The 22,347-nt window shown below is 36.0% G+C and overlaps 1 protein-coding gene across 9 annotated transcripts in view; it reads left to right on the top strand.

The window, feature by feature from the left end:
- LOC134791730 (CUGBP Elav-like family member 1-A) overlaps nt 1–22,347 on the top strand; it is a 386,209-nt gene that overhangs the window by 92,225 nt on the left and 271,637 nt on the right. Inside the window, exon 1 of one of the 9 annotated variants that reach the window (XM_063762942.1) lies at nt 12,601–12,864. The exons of 7 other annotated variants lie outside the window; for them this stretch is intronic. The gene's annotated coding sequence lies outside the window, so the exon portion shown is untranslated. Of the gene's footprint in view, nt 1–12,600; nt 12,865–22,347 lie in introns of those variants that run through there. One more of the 9 variants, XM_063762868.1, reaches the window with a different exon arrangement.

The following is a 22,347-nucleotide window of genomic DNA, read 5'->3' as shown; positions in this document are numbered from 1 at the left end:
TACATTTGGAGCGAATGTGACCAACCTCTCCACAGTTATAGCAAACTATTTCGGGTTTAACTGGCTCGTTACCTGTTGCTGTATTCGTGGCGTTTTGAGTAAGCCGTGGATCTTTGTTCCAAGGTTTATTGCGTTTCTGTGACATTAAATAACTGTCACTCTGAGACAACGTACGCAAGTACGAGAATAATTGTTCCGGTTCCTCAAAACGGCACGAATTTGTACTCATCCTGACAAACTTATCGTCTATTCCGTGAACTAAACACCCTACGGCCTTACGGCCTGCTACGTCACATTTATTTATCAATATCATTTTTTCGTAATAGTATACGTCTAGTGGTTGCCCCACTTTACAACGCACATTGAGCATTCGTTGCAAAAGATCGCCATAATTTTCAGTTGAGGGAAAAGCTAATTTTAACTTTTCCACCCACTGTGGCCAAGTGTATAAAAGGGATGGCAGTCCTTGATACCAACGCTTTGCCAAACCAGACAGCTTAGGTAGAGCATAATGACACGTCTGAGTATCTGTCCACGAATATATCTGAGCGCACTCGTTGACCTTGTGAATCCAGCATTCGATATTCTGAGCACCATCGTTAGGGTCAAACTCAGGCACTACGTTAACGTGTGCAGTATAAGCATGACCCGGCAAAATATTTCCCACTGACATACTATTTGTACCAATTTGATTCGCTCCAGCAGTATTAGCAGACAGATTCCCAGACAGGTGATCATTACTAGAATTAGCTTTTGAAGGTAACGGCGGTGTGGAACTTTTAGGTCCTAGACTACGATAAGCTTCGGGTTTGTTCGTCACAGCATCCCTTTGCTTACTTTTACGATGGCGATGTTTTCTTTGCTTCTTATGTCGCCGACGCGGCGGCGACGATGTCGAACTACGTGATGAAGCCTTTGATATGCTTCGGTCAGAGGAATTTGAATAGCGACGATGATGTCTAGAGCGACGCTTACGTGATCTAGAAGCCCTATCTGATCCCATGGTTAATAATTCTGGTTGTACTTCACCCTACAATAAGTAATCAACTAGTAATTAATAAATACAATTCATAAATCATCTAATTGCATACACGGCTATTTTAAAACCTATTATTTAGCACTAAAATAACTCCCTAACTTTTTTTTTTTGTCACTAATTAACTACAATTGTTTTCACGTATCTTTACTTAAACCAACGTATCTTCTTTGTATAAACGCACGTAACTAAGTAGACACACATACATTTCTCTTCTTCTTCTTCATTAATTACGTAACAGTTTCATTATGAATATTCAAAAGTAAACGGTTAATCGACGGCTAAAGTTTAAGTATTTCACGTTTATCACTTCAATATTCGCCGCATCAACAATGATTAGATCATAAAATAAGCACAAATCACCAATTATATAAAATTCAGATCACTGACCTTCACTCGGAATCAAATACCTCGGTTCCAGCCGTTCCAGGCGACGTAGGTTGCTTTTCCAGTATCGGCACTTCTGAATTGTACGATAACCGTACTACGGGAACCACAGGAATCGTAAATAATCACCACAATTTATATTCAAAGTACTTGATAATTTATTCAGCAACACTTAGAAGCTATTTTGTTATCAGCGACCAGTAAGTAATGAACAGATTTGAATTGAACAAAGAACAAAGACAACCAATGTTGCCAACCAGATAATACATTTTTATATTGATCTATATTTTACATTAATCTTTGCATATTAACTTTATTGTAAATATTTCTAAGTTATTTATACAAATTAATTCTGATATTTAAATAGCACAAAGTACATATTCAACTAAACTTGTATAATCATAAAATATGAACATTAAAAGCAGTTAATCACTAAACTCAAATGATTTTCAAATATACCCTCAACTGTCAATCATAAAGTTCAATGTTTACATTGTCTACCCACCATTAGCTAACAAAAGGTTGCCGACTGCTGACTTAGACTGTCAATTTCCACATTTCCGATCATTGAAGTAAAAACAACGTTTTTAGTACATTATCTTATACCTATACATTATCAAACAGACACTACCAATACGTGCACACTCGCAGCTAGAGACAGCGACGCGTCCACAGCACTCGTTTGTAATCGATCGGCAGTCATCAATCACCCATGTCGTCGCATACTGTTGCCTGTGACATAGTACACAGAGCATCAACAGGGCGATATATCCTTCAAAACTATACCTCTGTAGCACATTTTACAAGTGCGGGTAAAACAACTAAGATAATGTGCGATGTATTATGGAAATTGAAAACTATTCATAAATTGTAAGATGGTCTTGATGCATGATGATTATTAAGTAAAAACCGGGCAAGTGCGAGTCGGACTCGCGCACGAAGGGTTCCGTACCATAATGAAAAAAAAACGGAAAAAAATGCAATAAAAAAAACGGTCACCCATCCAAGTACTGACCACGCCCGACGTTGCTTAACTTTGGTCAAAAATCACGTTTGTTGTATGGAAGCCCCATTTAAATCTTTATTTTATTCTGTTTTTAGTATTTGTTGTTATAGCGGCAACAGAAATACATCATCTGTGAAAATTTCAACTGTCTAGCTATCACGGTTCGTGAGATACAGCCTGGTGACAGACGGACGGACGGACGGACGGACGGACAGCGAAGTCTTAGTAATAGGGTCCCGTTTTACCTTTTGGGTACGGAACCCTAAAAAGTAACCGTAATAACTTAAAATACAATACTCTTACAGCCACAACACACAATTCTGCAGAACTATAAAACTTTTTATAAACTAAAGCGAAAAAAGCATTGCAGGTGAATGTAACATGCTTTTGTGATATAAAATTCTACTGCGGCACTAGAGGCGACGGCTTTTGTGCGTTTTATTAGCGAATGTCCAACGTGATGAACGCATTATTCGTTCGTGTGAGAGGTCATTAAAGCCGCCAAAACAGCCAAACGGTACTACGTTAACTAGACATAACAGTAGACATAAATCAATCGATTAATAGCCTTATTTGTATGACCGTAAATTCTTGTTTCATTTGACGTGTTTTAAAAAGGACCAAATTAATGCACTTTTGATGAGCGACAATCTCAATTGTCACAAATATTAATGGGGTAAGGTAACTTAAAAGTAGTTGGAATTATATATTTATTGCGCTTATTTGTCTAAGCAAAACCTCATATTGTACTAGGTATTTAGTTAGGTAAATAAATAAATTATTATCTATCTACTTTGTTTCTTTTCTTCTGCTATTGTTAGCAATTGTGAAAACAATCTACTTTATTTCGGTAAAATATTGAAATATTCTAAAAAAAAACATGTAAATTGATAAACATATTTTTTTCACGAACGCCAGTTTGCCGAAATGAGGGTCGCCCGGTGAAAACATTTTCCACGATGACATTGTCAATTTATTTTTTCACTCAACACGTTGAATAAATTGCTCTTTTTGACAAGTCACGGCGTATGATGACACGTTCAAGGGCCGATTTTACCTGTGACAGGGTATTATTAAAATCATCTCATAAAGCTATAAGGTTTAAGGGACGTGACGTTTTATTTAAAAAACCGAACAAGTGCGAGTCGGACTCGCCCACCGAGGGTTCCGTACTTTTTAGTATTTGTTGTTATAGCGGCAACAGAAATACATCATGTGTGAAAATTTCAACTGCCTAGCTATCACGGTTCATGAGATACAGCCTGGTGACAGACGGACGGACGGACGGACGGACGGACAGCGGAGTCTTAGTAATAGGGTCCCGTTTTTACCCTTTGGGTACGGAACCCTAAAAACAATACAGGTATTTATTCTGTTTCTATGAAAGATGGTTAGGTTAAGGTATAACGGACTATAATATATATAGGTACCTAGAATACCTAACTGTATCATTCTTAGCCTTAGAGAATATAACCAATGGAGTGGTCATTAACAGGCGTTCCCCTCTGTCGAAAATAGGCGGCCAATGGTTAACGACATGTCAACCACATGTATGGACTGACGTTTATCTGACATGGCTATGTTTACGTTACGTATACATTTGATGTGCCCCGCCCCCGCAAAAAACGGCAGACTATTTTGTACCGAAAATTATAGACATGGCGTCTCCGTTGGTTATATCCTCTGAGTTCTTAGCAATACATTAATGAAAAACTATTAAAAAAGCATATATCATTTTAATGTTATTCGCTACAAGAAAAAGTCTGTCTGTCTACCTTTTCATTTGTCTGTTAAGTGTTCATGTTCAAGTTCATCATCAACATATTCTTCGCAAGAACGCATAAAAGTATCGAGTTGCAATTCTTAGTAAGTTCTCAAGTCTGCTGTATCTGGAAACTATCGAAATTCTTCACAATCTAATCAGTGCACAAAACAGAAGGTACGTAAGGTACGAATAGTTAACTAGCCGAATATACACGGTGTAACATGAGGAAACCGAATAATTTTAACAGCGTATTCCTGATCATGTTTAGAGACAAAAATGTCCTACAAAACTTTTTTGAAATTCGCCCAGTTTCAGAGTTATTACCAATTTAAAAAAAAAAAACAAGTTTTTATTGTTACATCGTGCAAAACGCCTTTTTAATAGCGATGTTGCTACTATGGGACGTAGTCTAAATATCCTTATTGATAGATGTCAAAAAGTGACAAGTAACACTTTGCAAAAACTAGGTTTTACAAAAAGAAAAAGTAAAAATCCATTATAAGTAACAAGTTTACCAATAACATTTACTTTTTATGTACATGTATAAATACATTCAAACAATTGGAAAAACAAAACCAAAAAAAAACTTCTTGGCGAAATTTAACTAAATTCATATTTTTTTTCCTTCTTTTGACTTCAGAAATGCGTGGTTAAAATCTTTCGCATTCCTCGTGAGCAGTGAGCACCTTGTATATTAAATTAATAACTTTTATTTCAGTTTTTGAGATGTTATTAAAAATTCCCACATTAACTATTAGTGTTCGATAACGACAATCTGACAAGATTAGTATATAATATTCCTACAACCGTTTATTAATACCTATTTATTTTAGTAATCCGCATTGACTACTAATTTTAGCAACAAGAACGAATATAGGTATCACCTGATAATTTAAAAAAGAAATACCGGGTGTGGGCTGTAACTAGAGATGTACCGGATATCCGGTTACTATACGGTATCCGGCCTATCCGGCCCTCTTTTTACTATCCGGCCGGATACCGGATAGTGACCTACTATTCGGCCGGATACCGGATAGTAATTTTGCTTGATTTTGAATTCAACAAATTGGATTTAAGAACCAGTGACGGTCATAATCGTACTCGTTTATTATTTTAAAACATTTTAAACATTCCGTTATTGCACGCGCACTCATTTTCGAACCTAGAAATGAGTCCACGCGAACTTTCACTACGAAACAGATCGAAGCCTGCACAATGCGCACCTGAAAAACCGAAATGGAGGTATAATTTCGCCGGCCGGATACCGGATATGCGGCCGATGATCAGGCCGAATATCCGGTATCCGGTATCCGGCCAAACTACTATCCGTTGCATCACTAGCTGTAACACGAGCAAATCAAACAACAAGTTATTTTTAAAAGTCGCTGAACAAATGTTGGTTAGTATGAGGAGTACAGCCTACAGTTTAATTTTTTGCTCATATTACCCGGTATATACCTGAATATAACTATAACCCTTTTTTTGAAGTCGGATATAAATAAAGGAGGTTTCAAAAATTATTCTTTATATCCCTTCGCTTGCTCACTAATAGGGGGCGTACTTCAAAGCGTCTGGTTGCCTAGCAACAGTACCACCATGGCGATGGCGTGAGGGCTTATTACGTTGCTGTTTATTTAAAGCTCTACCTCTACATAATTTATATTATTAGTTTATTTAACCAGTATCTCATACTAGCTGCTTAACATCATTAAGGAATCAGTTTATGAAATAAGGATAATTAGGATGTGCCTAAAGTTTCACAGCTTTCTTCTCTATGGTATGGCAGTCGTTGGCGCCATATTTAGGAGTCGTAACTAATGTAAACATTTGGTTCATAATTTATTTATTAACCAATTTTTAAAAGAAGGAGGTTCTGAACTTGTTAGAATCTTTTTTTATATTATGTTCTTCGATTTCTCTAAGACCGCTGTACGGATTCAAACATTGTAGACGCTATGCTCACCTACGTATGGGCTATTCATAAATTACGTCATTTCAAATTTGGGGGGGGGGGGGACATCGGATGATGGTAGCATGACGTACGAGGGGGGGGGGGGGTCATTCCAAAGATGACATCATCTCTGGCTTCTTTACAAAGTGCTTCAATGAGTAAAAAACCGGTCAAGTGCGAGTTCGTATAACTCGCGCACCGAGGGTTCCGTACAAACTTTAAAGTTTTTCATGTAACTATATTCACGAAAGGATCTTGACCAGAAGTAGGCATACTAATCGTAATTATGTTCAGCGCCATCTATTGGCAAATTGCCTAACTAATTTGCGCGACATGTATGTATGTTTGGTTTTTTTTCGGGGATAATTCTTTATCATGTGAACCGAGGTCAACAATTTTTGTTTTATTTGAAAGAAGGTATTTTTAGTGTCATCTCATAGTTATTTCAAACTAGTATAATAAACACCCGCAAAGGGGCTTAAATTGCAAATTAAATTAGTCATTTTTTTTTGCAAATTAAAAAAAAGTTTTCATGATAGAGATATGATTATATTTTTCCTTTGATATTTTTCATTGGTAAACTTCGGAGATAAGGGGGGAATGGTATTTTTTTTCACATTTTCCTTCAAAAGTCAATATTTTTTCACTATGAAAAAAACTAAATATTTTTTTGTAATGTTCAATTTAAGCTCTTTCAAATGATATCCCATTTACCTTGCAACTACTAGACTTAAAATTGTTGCCCCCTCTTTATATTGGGCATTTTCGATAATTAATAAAAAAAAATCTAAAAATTAAATTTCCAATGCGTTTGGGTTAGCGTTGTTCATAACCAGTCCAAATTTCAAATCGATAGCTTTAGTAGGTAGTTCTCGAGATATTTAGCGATGTGACAGACGGACGGATAGACGGACGGAGTACGGAACCCTAAAATTCGTGTTTCTATAAGTTTGGTACGGGGGGGGGGGGGGTCATTCGAATTATGATGGTTGGATGATTTTAGGGGGGGGGGGGGGTCAAAAATCGTCAAAAATAGATGACGTAATTTATGAACAGCCCCTATAAAGTATTCGTGTAGAATTCCTGCGTAGCAAAACTGTATTTACACATATGTAATCGTATTGCAGAAAAACATTACGTATACCTATATTATTCACATTAAACTATCTAACACAATCCCGCCGGTAACACGAGTAAATTATGGTGTTGCGCGGGGAATATGGGTCTATTAAAACGATCGCGTCTGGCGATGGTCAGAAAAAATTGAATATGGAACGAGCATCGACAAGAATTTTGATGAAAAATGCCACGTTGGTATGGAGTTATTTTATACTTTTTCTTGTTGGCGAGTTTTGCTTCAGTGGCAATACGAAAAGAATGTTACTGTCGCATCGGTCTCAAATAAAATAAACTGATATTATGATATATTTTTAATTAAGACTAACAAAATATAATAGATCGTATAATTGTAGGACATAATCCTCCATAATCTGCCACGCGTCGTTTCAAGATCGCATAATCTATTTTACGCGTCTTATAAGGGGCCCACTGATTAACAGTCCGCCGGACGGTATCGGCCTGTTAGTTAACACAATTTTGACAGTTCCGAACAACTGACAGGCCGATACCGTCCGGCGGACTGTTAATCAGTGGGCCCCTAGTATAAATTTAACCATACTTTTACTAACAAATCGAATTATAGGGTGTGGCCTGTAACACGAGCAAAAAATATACTCCTCAAACTGACCAACATTTGTTCAGCTACTTTTAAAAATAACGTGTATTTTGATTTGTAGCGCTCTTTAAAGTTTACACACACAATATCGCCTCGTGTGTAATAACCAACGTAGCATACTTGTATCACAATGTACTATTACTTAACTATTTGTACCTATACAATATAGATACAGTAAAATGACAATCAATAATTCAACCCAGAATATATATATAGGTTATGACTTTCCACCCTATGACGATTCCGATATTATTTAGTTATGATCCCTTCACACGATAAGAAGAAGACTTTCCACCCTAACAAAAATTCGGCAGGGTTGAACGCATTTAATCCCACATCAAACCAAGCAGACTAATAGCAGTCTCCAATTATAGCATGTTCTCACCCCTCCCGAAATAGTTTCTACATAATCAATTTAATGTGCCCTCTCAGCGTGTATTTTAAACAAATATAGGGCTTTTGTTAAACCCCCAATAAGTAAATGCAATATTTCCTACTTGCAATCGAATCTGGACTACCCTAATATATGTTAGGATGTCAAATAGGTATTTAATTACTAAACTTTGTTGAATTGTTTACGAGTGCAATGACCCTTACTTGGTTACCCTTTTGTTAGAAGTACGAGTAGTTTTATTGTACGTAATTAAAATTCACGTTGGTAATCCGTACCTATTAAAAAGTATATAATTTATAGTCGTTTTTGAAAAACTAACAACTTTTGGGTTATTTGGACTCACCATCACAAAGACAAAATATTTTGTTGCCTATTCTTCATACAAAGTTTAGGTGTCAGATTTGTGACGAATCTATCTATATACCTAAACGTTGCTAGGGGTTCGAATGATATGGCTGGTGCTCACTAGTCAGATCATGGAATGGCAGGGTTTCATGATGTCTCGGAAAATAATGATCTGGCGGATTTTACGATCGGCCGCCGACATACCTACAAAAAATGTGTGTGAATATGCGTAGCAAAAATGTAATTTTTAGGAACTTTTCCTTTTGTAAATCGATAGTCCTTGAGATTTTACGTAGAAATTACTCAAAAGTCGAGTTTGTCGAAAAAATATTTTTTTCTGAAAATGCTCTTAATTCAAGATGCCTATAATAGTCAAAACATGTGGTTTTTATTTCTGTCTTGGCATGTGTTTCACCATAATATCGCTGCGTTTAAAAATCGCAAACATGCACTGTCCCTTGCCAAGTACTCGTTACAAAATAATGGAGGCAAACGCACCGTGCACCGATCTGCGCTATACATTATTCATTGCCCCGTCGGCGCGCGCCGACCGCTGAGACCCGCAACACCTGTCGCTCCCGCGAGCAGTGTACAGCTTGCCCTGGAGATTCTCATTTGGCTGAGTGCATGCAATATTGACTTGATGCATTAGTAGTTTTGCTTTGTGATGCTTACTTTAAAGTTCATGGGTCGAACTGTTAGATGTATCTACAGTAAGTATTTAGACTTGTAAGCGACGAATCAACGCAACTGGGAAATGATCCAAACAAAATTTTGATAATACTTTACTTGAGAAGAATAAAATTGTTTTTTTTACAAAATTAAAACGTCCTTATTTTTTTACAAATCTTGCACATCCCTAGTAAAGGGTTCACCAGAATCAAATTAGCATTCGCGGCTGCAACGCTGGTCCGCATTTGGACTCGGGTATAAGCCGTAAGGGGCCGTGGTTACTTCTTGCTTAATCTATTTAAAAATATGTTCAGATATTAGATTTGTGTAAATATAATTACAATATATCTGCCCTAGCAGATTTCAGCCTCGATGACTGCTTCAACCCTGTTGTTGGTGGCGTTGAATGCCGTTTATGGGCTCGCGTATGTGGATAACTTAGCTGAACTTATTAGGATAACCTCTCGCACAACAACTGTGTCGACATTTTTATCTCATCCAGTCTGACGTCAAGATCCTTACGTCTACGGGGTTCAAATTCAGTCATTTTTGTCCGGTCCATATTGCAATTCTTTATGTGGTGGTTGTTTCATCATCATCACCGAGCGCTTGTTGAAACAACCGCATCGAGAACTGAAATTGCGAGTTTATACCTGTGAAGTTGCCTATTTGCTCCGAATGAGAAATGAACCAAATGAACGAAACTAATAGCATCATTTTGAATAATTAGAAGGTAACAAACGGTCATCAATCATAAAAGAAAACATTGACGTCGTAGTGACTCATAAACCTAATGACACCATTTTAGATCGTAGATGCGCCAGTGCGGACGGCTATTGTAATGTATTGAATACTGTTCCGATATCGAACGTTTGATATTTCGACAATGCTTAATGGTTCCTTTATAAAAACTATAAATGTACTTATCGTTCAATATATCGGCAGTTTTTAGTGAACAGCAGTTTGTACATTTTAAATCAGACTTTTAATATTGGCATTTTCAAAAGCCACATTTTAAAATGAATAATAGTCTTAATTATTGGTAGCTCCAAATCACGATCATCGTACTCGTAACTGATCGAAACGCCTACCCCGAAATTTGGTGACCAATATTACGTAAGTAACCCATTGAAATATTTTTGATTAAAATATTTCGACATTTTCAATTGGTCACTCACGGTAATATATTTAAGTTTTCGAGGAAGCTGGTATATAGTGAAGACACGTTTTCCCAACAGTCAGCCTCCTGAACACCTAAATAAAACACAGCCCATCACATTTTAGTGGCTAACTAGAGGGTTTTTCATTCCAGGTTATCAAAGCTCCGTGGTCACCCTCATAAAAAAAAACAAAGTTTACTACTTCATGCTTATCGGATTTCATTTTATGTATTATGAAGCAACGACGTGCATTTCATTTAGAAAAAGGAAAAAGATTACATCCTACTTTTTTACCTTTGTCAGAAGGAATTTCTTTCATACGTAGAGCCAGATTGATATCTTTGACAACTCAAAGAATAATGTTTTCTGCGTGTGGTGTGATAATTAAACAAACCGGCCAAGTGCGAGTCGGACTCGCACACGAAGGGCTCCGTACCATTACGCAAAAAACGGCAAAAAAATCACGTTTGTTTTATGGGAGCCCCACTTAAATATTTATTTTATTCTGTTTTTAGTATTTGTTGTTATAGCGGCAACAGAAATACATCATCTGTGAAAATTTTAGCTGCCTAGCTATCACGGTTTATAAGATACAGCCTAGTGACAGACAGACAGACAGACGGACAGACAGACGGACATACGGACTGACGGACAGCGGAGTCTTATTAATAGGGTCCCGTTTTTACCCTTTGGGCACGGAACCCTAAAAAGTGTTTGTTAATAATAGCAAAAAATAAACAAAAACAGTCTGACCATGACCACTGGTTCCTAACTATATTGGTGCCCTTACCCTATCAGTTCTGTCAAAAAATATGATTGATGGTTATATATATCGTCGTCACGAATATTGCGATTATTGACAATAGAAGTGACGTGCCCACTGTGTATTCTACCTAATATGTATTTTATGACACACTGCCGTATTCGAACTTCAAGATATTCACAAGAGACGACACGTACTAGATCCATTCTAGATGCGTTATAGTTTAGATATCAACTAGTTCTCTTTTGCAGCGTTATTCGGGCAACCAATGACACTTTTACGTTAGATAGAGTAAGATATCTATTAGATGTGAATTGGATCTCTAAGTCATATCCTGTGGAAATCGTTCAACAGTATCTCCAGAATCGCGCAAATGTCAAATTTGACAGGTTAGATCTTAAACATATCGTTATCGTATCTTGGTGATGTCTATGTGAAATCCGAATCGGGCCCACAGTTCATATCTGACAAATACCTACTTTATTATACTGTAAGCATGTTTTCCTTTGCATGATCGTATTTAACATTTTAGAAACTGTTCATCCTTAAATTATAAATTTTCATATTTTATAAGTCAAAACTATTTCAGAAAGAGATAGAAATCCATTACTGAATTAAATATTTATCTTCTGAGAAATTACTTACCTTGGATTAAACTTTGTATCCTATCTAACTAATTAAATCAAATCATCTGTAATCACTTTATATCATAGTATCATAATAACGTTACCGGCGCTCCCGAAAACGGGAAAATAACGTTATCGTTAATCAATTAATGTTGCGGGTAGCGGGATTTAATAAATAGCATGCGCATGGCAACGGAAGCGGAACTTGATATCATTAACTAGTTTATTTTTACTAAATAGGGGCGTGTTTTGGTGATCTTACAGTAAAAATTGTGTATACAATTACATATTTCAGTGGCATATTATTGTAGGATTTTTATCGCTTGTCACTGTGCCTATCACTTTCGTATTTACATACTTGTTAGAACGTAACAGGCATTGTGACATACGATAAAAATGCGACCATGCTACAACCGTAATAAATTTTGTCATTGTCAAAGTTATACAGTGACACGTGCTGGCACTATAAAATATTTGTAATTATTTATTTCGATTGGGCCACTGTTTAACCTCAAATCTATTATGCGATTAAAAAAACGGTATGTATTTTTGTTTACAACGGTATAATTATTGAAACAAACGGCCCGATTCGAACTTAAGTGTCCTTTCTTCAAACAATAACGTCACTTTTAATACTGACATATCTAATCCATATCGTATCTAAACGTAATATTGGACGTATCCTAAAGTTCGAATCGGGCCGAATATCTTGCTTTCAATTGATAACCTTAAGGTCGTAGTGGGGATGCGAAACAAAGAAAGGGCCCGCAGGGCGGGCGGGGGTACTCTAGGCGGGCGGCCGGCAGTAACCGTCCGGCTGCCGGCGAGAGCGATCCCGCCGCCCGCCCTTTGCGTTAGCATTACGAGACAGTGATAGTGTTATTGTGTTTATTGTATTGTAAAACAAAAACCATCAATTAAAAACGAATTCAATAAGTAAGTTACATCAAGTGAGCGTTGCGATATTCTAGGGTAGCGTGTACAGCGTCGTTTTAGATCGAAGCAACCTTTCTGGTTTAGAATGGTGAGTTATAGCTAATAAAACTACGTTTACATAATTTTGCATGTTACCTTAAGTGATTTTTTTATTAAATATGAAACAAAGCCGCTTTCAAAGTAAATTCAGAGTTATTCGTGATATTACAATTATTTACCGTACTGCAAATATCCTACAAAATTATGTAAATAAACTTAGAATTAAATGTACCTATTTAGAGGGTAGTTACAGGGCTTTAGGTTATTTTCGAAAACAATGTTTTCACAAACCACAGTCACTATTTGAAATATACCTATATGTTACGAGTATAAGCGATGTAATGGTACTGAATCGCACACAATCAATATTGAGCGATCCAAAAATATGTGATCAATAAGTACGTTGACCTCTGAGAGCGTAGACCACCTGTCAAACAGAGTTGAAACGTGATCAACTAAACTACAGGCGGCCGGGAAGCTGTATAGAGTCAGACCTCTGGAGCGGCATTCGAACTTATTGAACCTGTTATTGCTATACTACTCGCGTCGATTGATGGTTCCTATGACAGTCAATTTTAGGGTTCCGTACCCAAAGGGTAAAAACGGGACCCTATTACTAAGACTCCGCTGCCATCCGTACGTCTGTCTGTAACTAGGCTGTATCTCATGAACCGTGATAGCTCGGTAGTTGAAATATTCACAGATGATGTATTTCTGTTGTAGCTATAACAACAAATACTAAAAACAGGATATAATAAATATTTAAGTGGGGCTCCCATACAATAAACGTGATATTTTTGCTGTTTTTTTGCGTAAGGGTAGGGAACCCTTCGTGCGCGAGTCCGACTCGCACTGGCCGGTTTTTATATGGAATAGCTGTCACGTAAAATGTTTGTAGACATTTTTGGAATAACTTATAGCACGTTCGTTTATTTAAAAATGTAACATTCTAGTAATATAAATACGGTAAAAACAGATTGCTTTAATTACTTTTAATATTAATTAAGCCTTACCAAAAGAGACTTGAAGGAACTAACATAGGATAGGAGGCAACATTAGACGAGAGCTACAGTAAAATGAAATAAAATTGAAATTAATTTGTATCTTCTTACCTATCACTTTGTTGGCTTATGTACGTGCATAAATATTTATTCATTACTTACACAAAAGAAGAAACCTTACCTTACAGTACAAAAGGCATTCCCTACTAGTCAAGTTTACATAACATTTATTTCATCTAATTTACTTACCTCCCAGGTAAAAAAAAGTAACCTTAAAATATGTAATATTTTTTCCTCATGATTCAATGTTTGGTTTCCAAACAAGAATACCTACATTAGGTAAATTGAATAAAATTAAGTAAGTAGTTTATGAACCTTTAAACCTTTTTCCGTTTTAGTAATTTATTCTTAAGTTGATTGATTACATCGTGTTACGTTAATTAAGGCATTTTAATTAAAATAGTGCATGAAATTGAGCTAACGTATTCTATAAGTATAACACTTATATGTAATCGGACAGCTTAAAACTCAATCAATTAAAAGCTTTTGTAATGTAAATTATGATGCTTGACGTGACTTTGTAATTTTCGCAACAAAAACACAAAAAAGAGGACTTTTCTATATTTGTATTATTTTTCATCTCATAAGTACCTAATTACATATTTTTGTGCAGGTACTTATTTTTATAAAAGCGGTTCTATCTGATTTTCCAATCCAAAGGACAAACTTAGAGGCCTAGTCTTGTAATTTTAATAACAAAACTTCCGCGAGACTCAGACATATTAAATATATTAAAAACGGGTCACATTTGATACTAATGCCATAAATGAGGGTAGTTTCTCGCCCCCCTGCCGCCACCGGCGCCTGCGCCGAGTCATCGGGCGCGGAGAGCTGCGGCCCGCAGTCTGCGCCGGTCCGTCACCGTAAACGCAAGCTCCTGATGATGAAACATGTGGAGCGTTTTTCGACTTAAAATACGTGAGTGACCCGTTTTTAATATATGGTTTACTAATATGTGGCCGAAAATTGTATGGCAAATTATCACTACCCAAACTATTTTTCCCATAGTATCATTTGGCAAAACTATCAGATGGCAGACCAATGTTTCGCATATATAACATGTCGCAAATGATTATTTACAATATTATTGTATGGCAAAATATTTAGTTGGTCATGTTTCAAAATGTCTTTTATTGTTATGTCGAATGTATTGATAGGCATAAATTATTTTTCGCCTAATATTGTGAATAACCTACCTATCCCTGGGAGCAGTTTCGTTTTTAGGGTCATAAAAAAAAATAACCCTAACCTACCTATCTCTGGGAGCAGATTCGTTTTTAGGGTCACCAAAAAAAAATAACCCTAACCTACCTATCTCTGGGAGCAGATTCGTTTTTAGGGTCACCAAAAAAAAAATAACCCTAACCTACCTATCTCTGGGAGCAGATTCGTTTTTAGGGTCATCAAAAAAAAAATAACCCTAACCTACCTATCTCTGGGAGCAGATTCGTTTTTAGTGTCACCAAAAAAAAATAACCCTAACCGACCAATCTCTGGGAGCAGTTTCGTATTTAGGGTCATTAAAAAAAATAACCCTAACCTACCTATCTCTGGGAGCAGTTTCGTTTTACGGGTCATAAAAAAAATAACCATAACCTACCAATCTCTGGGAGCAATTTCGTTTTTAGGGTCATAAAAAAAATAACCATAACCTACCTACCTCTGGGAGCAGTTTCGTTTTACGGGTCATAAAAAAATGCTAAATATAGTTGTGATCCAATAAAAAGTATGCGAAATTTCAATTTGGGCAAACGTTATTTAACAATAAATAGTTAGGTATAATAAAACATTTGCTTAGTAACTATTTTTCTAAATAAATCGTGGTAAAATGCACATCTGCTAAATAAAATTGTGTTCAAATAAAAATTATGCTAAATAATAATATGCTAAGCATTGGTTTGCCAACTAAAAGTACTGCAATAAGTTGGTTGGGAAGTGAAATTAGGCGAAAAATATTTCGGCGAGATGGCAGTACGAGTACACCTTAATATATTTAATATGCCTAGTCTTGTAACTTCAAGTCTAAAATTTCTTTGTTTTTTACATAATACCAACATGTCATGAGTGTCATGACTTGTATTACAACAATAACTATGGTTTGCACGCCTTACCGCTAGGCTACCAACATTGTTTATTGATTAACAGTGATCGTTAATTTTCCAGCAATTTTGGTGCAGCATAGTAAAAATAAAGGATTTTCTTTAATTTTTTTTCTAGGGAGAGGATTGGTTAAGGTTAATATTACTGTTATTAACCCTAATTATCTATTCCACCTAGAGTAGGACATACATATGCTTTTAACCAACAATGCTGCACCAAAATTGCTGGAAAATTAACGATCACTGTTAATCAATAAACAAAAAAACAATAATAATGATTATGAAAGTAATTCAAATGTCACAACTTAGTCAACGTCTGACACTTAATATTCTATGAGTAACTTTTTTGGAAACTCCTTTTTTTGTGTTATAATTCTGGAAATAAAAATAAAGTGTAAACTGAAATTGATGTAATATACTGAAGAAAAAGTAACCAACGCCTCCTGTACTTGGTCACATTTTCTTTCATATATGAAAACTATTTTAGTTATAAATAATTTATGAATAGTCATACCACAAAAGAGTTCCAATCTAAACAGCATACGGAAAATCAAGATTGCCATTTCTATTCCCAGATGAATATCGGCTGAAACGCCCGTTCCGTCGCTACACTGCCTGCATTGTTCTCGCCTCGTTCCGACCCGTCCTTATAACAATCTCGAACTGATACTGAAGCGCATTGTTAGATTCAGATACGTCGTGGTACCTTTTTGTGCCATAATAATCACTTTATAATAAATCTTAGCGAGTATTTTGTTGAAATATCGTTTCGATTAATTACATTGAAGCACCAAACAGATAGTACAACCAAATTAATCAACTCTGCCATGTCCAGATACCAAACGGGTTTTTATTTAAAAATTGCCAAATTTTGATTGTTGACTTTTGGATTTCTTAAAAAAAAACTTTCCTTTCTTTTTTATAGGAATTTGATATTTGTATCGCAAAATAAGAAAAGTAACAGTATTTTATACAGAATGGCCACGCTCCACCCTGCCTCGAATGGAATTTCTTCACCCCGTGGAGGAAGGTTGTCTACAGATTGACAAAATCTCAATCCGATTAGCAACACGATGACGAAGCATTCGAAATGTCGGTGTCTAATGCGCTATATACATATACATATACATAATGCTAGGTTAATTGCACACGGTCAATGCATCTGCTTGCAGCGTTGGTATGAAGATCATCTTAACCTCACAACTTCACTAAACATACATGCAAGTAGCATCGGGCTGAATTGACCCGATGCCGCAACATTATAACTTTTTATTCCAATAAATATTAGTTTGCCAACAGCGACTCCGACACTACGCACATACGTAGCACATGCTACGTACATTTCACGCAAGCTCCGTAGTTACGAGTAAGCTTGCTACGAACAAATATATGATTACCGTCCGTCCGTAGCCGCATACTTCAAGGTGTTCCGCCTAATTGGACAATCTTATATATACAGGAATCAGATTCTGATTTTATTTTCTCCTGAAACTGTTTCAAATTTGATCTGTCACTATTGACAGCTGACAGATCATAATCAATAATAGTTTGCGAACAAGAAATTAGTTCCCATATTCCACCCCGGATATTAACTTTATAGAAAATATTTTTACACAGTTTATTTTATCTTAACCATAGCATAACCCGTTAGTTTGACTATTTCAGATTTTCAATTATTTTACAAGAGTTATAAACTATAAACAATATCCTTAAAAAAAAAGCTCGTAACTCTTATAACATTTAAAAAAATCGATAAAGCCTGTGGTTAATATACATCAAACTGCGTAAAAATATTGTCTATATTGTTAATATCCAGTTAAGAAAATGGGGACTGTTTCTATGGTGTGGCGGTCGTCAACTATCGACTTAATGAAGGTGGTAGTAATTATTTTAAAGGGCTGCCTAACTTTATACAGACGGTTTGGTACAACCGGCCCTGGGTGGTGGTAAAGTTTGTCAAGAATCACGGCTTGCATGAAATCATACCCTTAACGAGTGTTTACTCCAACCCAACTATGTTTTTACAAACCATACAATTGTGTGGTGTTTCACAAAAACGTGCTTTTTAATAATGGAGATGTTGTGTGTTTACACCGCAGCACAATATTTAACTAAGTGTTCAAGCGGGCTCTCATTAAAGAACAATTAATGAGGGTAGGACAAAAACCGCGGGCGCCGCCGACTAATTAATGTAGTCATGCGTTTTATTTGAAAACATATTTGTAAAGGGCTATAATGGTAATGATGCGAAAATAATAATAACACTCCCGCAATTTGGCACAATATTTAAATATTTAAAAAACTCTTGTGTTATATTACGCTAATTGGGTAGGGTTACCACGGTAATATGCTTATGTAATATCGCATTTATCTACAAGTTTACATAAAATAAGGCTTGGATAGTTTGCTAAATAATTATAGTATGTTCTTTAATTTTAACTTAAAAGATGTGAGGTCTGGTGGCGTCAGTTTCTAACACAATTTATAATGAAGGCCGGTAACGGTTTGACACAATTATTACAGAACTTCTAACAAAGGCTGGCCTTATGCTTGAAAACAGGTTATAGAGGGTACCTACGCTACACCTACGAGTACAACATAAATCTACACCATGGCAATGTACTTGTAGCGACGCGACGCGACGAAATCGCGGAGTTAGCCACGCCTGATTCAGGTATAAAAATAATCCCATATCTTAAAAACATTTAGCCCTTTTTGCGTCATTAAGCGACACATACCGAACAATTTCAACATCTTATTACAGAAACATTTACACTTTATTAGCTTAAGATTATTTATTATTATTTTATGTTGTGACCACAACTTATCAAACAAATTCTATTAGTCACACAGAAAACGGGGCCATACCACACGGCTGCCAACTTAGCTCTATCAAGCGAGCAAATCCCGAATCCACTTCCCAACACGCCAGCTTGGTTGATATTATATGACAATGGCGTCACGATCGGCAGCAACCGTAACTTTGTCGGATGACATCGCGTGCAATATACAAATACGGGTCGTATGACGATTTTACTGTGCAAGTATATTTTTTGACTGCAGTTAATGTCAGAAATATTTAGTTTAGTAGTTAGGTATATTCTAGTAGGCATTGAATTGTTATGGATAGCAGATTTCCCGCGACGTCGTACGCGAAGATTTGTATGTTGGTGATTATTTATTCTACATGAGTACAGAAAAAGATAGCGGGACGGTTATTCATTTGTTAATAATTTTACAACGTATGCCAAGTAAAGTGTTTCTTAGTATCTAGTATACATAGATAGTAAATTTGTCTTGAGAGACATAATCAGCGGCCACAGTCAAATAGATTAATAAATGAAAGGGTAGGTATACGTCGAGTAATGAAATATTGGATTCGTTTTACTTAAATTGTTATCAATAGAATTACTTAATCCCATCGTAAGTTTCGTAAATCGAAAACGTAAATCCATGGCAGTAATCCCGCGACCCCACTGGAATTAGACCGGCACATCAAAGTGATCAAGAATGAATCTGGTTATAAAACCGTATTCCAGTAATTCTACACCAACACGGCTGTAAGGAACGATCAGTCATGTCATAAAATATAAATGTGAGAATGTAATCTGAAAAATAAACTCTTAAAGTGAAAAGTGTACCTACATCTGGAGCATAGCACCAAAGAGAATTTGAAATAGAGGAATATTATCGAAGTAAATTATGTGGTCAGTACATTATTTGCTGCCATCTTTTCGAGCGATGGCGCCATATTTTTGGCCTATCGTCGAGTAGGTAGTGATACTTTTTGACATTTAACAAATTTAACACATATTAGTAAAAAAATAAGGATCAATGGCAAATGGGGCTCTAAAAGTGTTAATCATTTGTGTCGAAAGATGGCAGTAAATATAGGGTGAGTTGTTCATCAGTTAACCACCCTTTTTTCAAGCGGTCATATCTCGCAATTTTTCTATTAAAACAAATTATTGCGAACGTTAATCGATAGACTAGGTATTTAATTGGCTACAAATTGGCATTCAAAAAAATTTGTTTTTCCTTATAGGTTTGACATTATTGAGCTTTTAGAAAAAAATGGAATTTGGCTAATAGCGTCCACCCTATAGGACAGTATTAACAGGGGGGTGTTCTAGACTTAACCAAGTTGTACACATTTAATCAGTAATTTAAATGTTTTTAATTATTTAAAAAGAATAAACCCCACAAATTTAAAAACGCTGTTTTTATTAATTACAAAGCTATATTACACTAAAAAAATAAAATAAAATATTTTTACTCATATATTATCCTCAAAAGTCAACATTTTGTAACATGGTGACTAATTGTAACAATTCCAAGTTTCTAACATAATGATAAGTCGAATTACTATGCAATTATCATGGTAGTAACATACGTTTATTTATTGTAACTTGTTTCCATATTTATATGTATAAGTTTTACTATGATTGCAGCTAATATTTATATTACGTTTTAATATGACTAGCCATGGCTAAATGATCGACATCAGATTTTGGTTAAATGATCGACAACCCCCCTCCCGACGCGGTTCTGTTCATCTGGCTTTTAAATGCTCAGTTTAAGATACATAATACCTACGTCAAAAGAGACGTGAAGAACATATCTAAGCAGTTAAAATATTAAGATCCTTCTAAAACTTAACTAAAAGGCATGAAGCGAAAAAAATCTTACTTTTAATTCCCAAAAAGTTTTTACGAAATATTGAAATTCTTGTCTCACTCGTCCGTAAATGGAGCGAGCGAGCTGTCAACCGGGTAGTAGGGCAGGCAAGTGCTTAGGTATCTAATGCCCTTGGTTGCACCAAGCGGCAACGTCGCGTTCGCCAGATATTCGCTTGGCTATTTGTGTACTAGTGGCTAACTGATGAACACCCGACCCTACTGACTACATAATTTACTTTTAAAATGTTCTTCTAGTCTAAATTTTCTTCGATAGCACTGTACGGAAGCGAAACGTGGACAATGAGGCAATGCGATAGGAAGAGGCTGGAGGCTTTTGAGATGTGGTGCTGGCATCGAATGGCAGAGATCAGTTGGACTGAAAAGAAAACCAACGAAGAGATTTTACAGATACTTGGAGAGAAGAGGAGTTTGTTAAGAACTATAGATAATAGAAGAGGATAAGGGAGTCACTTGGACTCGTCCATACTCTGGATTATTTAGCACGAGCAAGACGTATGGGCGAATGAGAACAAAATGATTTATTCATCGTATGGATACATGTCACTGGATACGACACTATAGAGAAAATATACAATACAATACAATACTCTTTTCATATCTCATGCTCTGAAAGTGGGTCGTTGTTGTTCTAAAAGGTGCGCAGAAAGTGATACGTTTATGCTCTAGCGCAGAAAAGTAGTGTACTCCTCTGCGTCCCCGTCCCACGAACAACTGGGTGGAAACAAAATGGAAAAATAGTGTCTTTATTTCCTCGCTTGGAACAATTGGTAACTGTTTAATTTTACTAATCCCACGTTGATCCTTTTTTTATAAAAAATGATGTAAGTAAATTGTTAAAAACAATTTTTTCTTGTTTCTTTCGTTGAATTCTATTTACTCGATTTCGTAAGGCGGGAACCAACAGGAATACACCAAAAATATTTTTTTAAACCTTACACTTGCGTAAATTAGCAAAGGCAAAATCTTATACAGCCACAGTTAAACCTTTGTACGATATTAAATTGGTTTTTAAAGTTATTTAGCACTATATTCATGAAAATAAAATAAAATACAAGATAAAAATTTTGTTATATTATTAATGAAATAGTTATTTAATATTTAAAATACTTTTATTATGTTATTAGTTATTACGTGGTGCGGTGCACCAAGGTCGCGGTGCGGTCCGGTAGCCTGTTGCGGCTTTTAGAACGAAAAAGTATAAAATTAAAAAGTAAGAGGCAATCCCGCTGATTTTCATACTATAATGTACAAACCATTTTAAAATTACTGCAGTTTGTTAAAAAATGTGTATTTTCGTAAATATTGCAATCTAAATGATTTTCGCTAGGGGTTATTAATCTTTACACTTGTAAAGTCTCCGATTGCAAGTAAGTCCTAATGAAAAAAATCATGGCCGTAGGTCTATTAGGTACTTCAATTGCTGATTTTCCGAAATTGCCTTGTCTTGTTTGGTTTCCTCGCATTCGATATGAAAAGTAGAGTGTTTAACTCGGGTGAAAGGCACCATTTCCGTCTCGGACTATTGGCGCTCTCACTGCGTTCGAGCGCCAAACTACCTCGACAGAAATGGGTGCCTTTCAACCCTTGGTTAACAATCTACTATTATTGCACACCTCACATACTCGTAGTTTACAATAAATGTACTTACAGTAACATGAACAAAGACAATAGA

Source organism: Cydia splendana, chromosome 1, assembly GCF_910591565.1.
Source record: "Cydia splendana chromosome 1, ilCydSple1.2, whole genome shotgun sequence".
NCBI lineage: Eukaryota > Metazoa > Arthropoda > Insecta > Lepidoptera > Tortricidae > Cydia > Cydia splendana.
The sequence above is the reverse complement of the archived record's forward strand: the minus strand, read 5'-3'. Positions and strand labels throughout refer to the sequence as shown.